Source organism: Rattus rattus, chromosome X (genome assembly GCF_011064425.1).
Source record: "Rattus rattus isolate New Zealand chromosome X, Rrattus_CSIRO_v1, whole genome shotgun sequence".
In the NCBI taxonomy this organism is placed as follows: Eukaryota; Metazoa; Chordata; class Mammalia; order Rodentia; family Muridae; genus Rattus; species Rattus rattus.
Genome location: NC_046172.1, coordinates 36,728,738 through 36,730,124, shown reverse-complemented (window position 1 = coordinate 36,730,124; position 1,387 = coordinate 36,728,738).

The window sequence follows — 1,387 nt, the reverse complement described above, 5'->3', positions numbered from 1 at the left end:
GGGGTGTTGAATTTTGTCAAATGCTTTCTCAGCATCTAATGAAATGATCATGTGGTTTTGTTCTTTCAGTTTGTTTATATAATGGATCCGTTGATGGTTTTCCGTATATTAAACCATCCCTGCATGCCTGGGATGAAGCCTACTTGATCATGGTGGATGATTGTTTTGATGTGCTCTTGGATTCGGTTTGCCAGAATTTTGTTGAGTATTTTTTGCGTCAATGTTCATAAGGGAAATTGGTCTGAAGTTCTCTTTCTTTGTTGGGTCTTTGTGTGGTTTAGGTATAAAGTAATTGTGGCTTCATAGAAGGAATTCGGTAGTGCTCCATCTGTTTCAATTTTGTGGAATAGTTTGGATAATATTGGTATGAGGTCTTCTATGAAGGTCTGATAAATTCTGCACTAAACCCGTCTGGACCTGGGCTCTTTTTGGTTGGGAGACCTTTAATGACTGCTTCTATTTCCTTAGGAGTTATGGGGTTGTTTAACTGGTTTATCTGTTCCTGATTTAACTTCGGTACCTGGTATCTGTCTAGGAAATTGTCCATTTCCTGTAGATTTTCAAGTTTTGTTGAATATAGGCTTTTATAGTAAGATCTAATGATTTTTTGAATTTCCTCTGAATCTGTAGTTATGTCTCCTTTTCATTTCTGATTTTGTTAATTTGGACACACTCTCTGTGTCCTCTCGTTAATCTGGCTAGGGGTTTATCTATCTTGTTGATTTTCTCAAAGAACCAACTTTTGGTTCTGTTGATTCTTTCTATGGTCCTTTTTGTTTCTACTTGGTTGATTTCAGCTCTGAGTTTGATTATTTCCTGCCTTCTACTCCTCCTGGGTGTATTTGCTTCTTTTTGTTCTAGAGCTTTTAGGTGTGCTGTCAAGCTGCTGACATATGCTCTTTCCTGTTTCTTTCTGCAGGCACTCAAGCTATGAGTTTTCCTCTTAGCACAGCTTTCATTGTGTCCCATAAGTTTGGGTATGTTGTACCTTCATTTTCATTAAATTCTAAAAAGTTTTTAATTTCTTTCTTTATTTCTTCCTTGACCAGGTTATCATTGAGTAGAGCATTGTTCAGTTTCCACGTATATGTGGGCATTCTTCCCTTATTGTTATTGAAGACCAGCTTTAGGCCGTGGTGGTCCGATAGCACGCATGGGATTATTTCTATCTTTCTGTATCTGTTGAGGCCTGTTTTTTGACCAATTATATGGTCAATTTTGGAGAAAGTACCATGAGGAGCTGAGAAGAAGGTATATCCTTTTGCTTTAGGGTAGAGCGTTCTATAAATATCCGTTAAGTCCATTTGGCTCATGACTTCTCTTAGTCTGTCTCGTCTCTGTTTAATTTCTGTTTCCATGATCTGTCCATTGATGAGAGTGGGGTGTT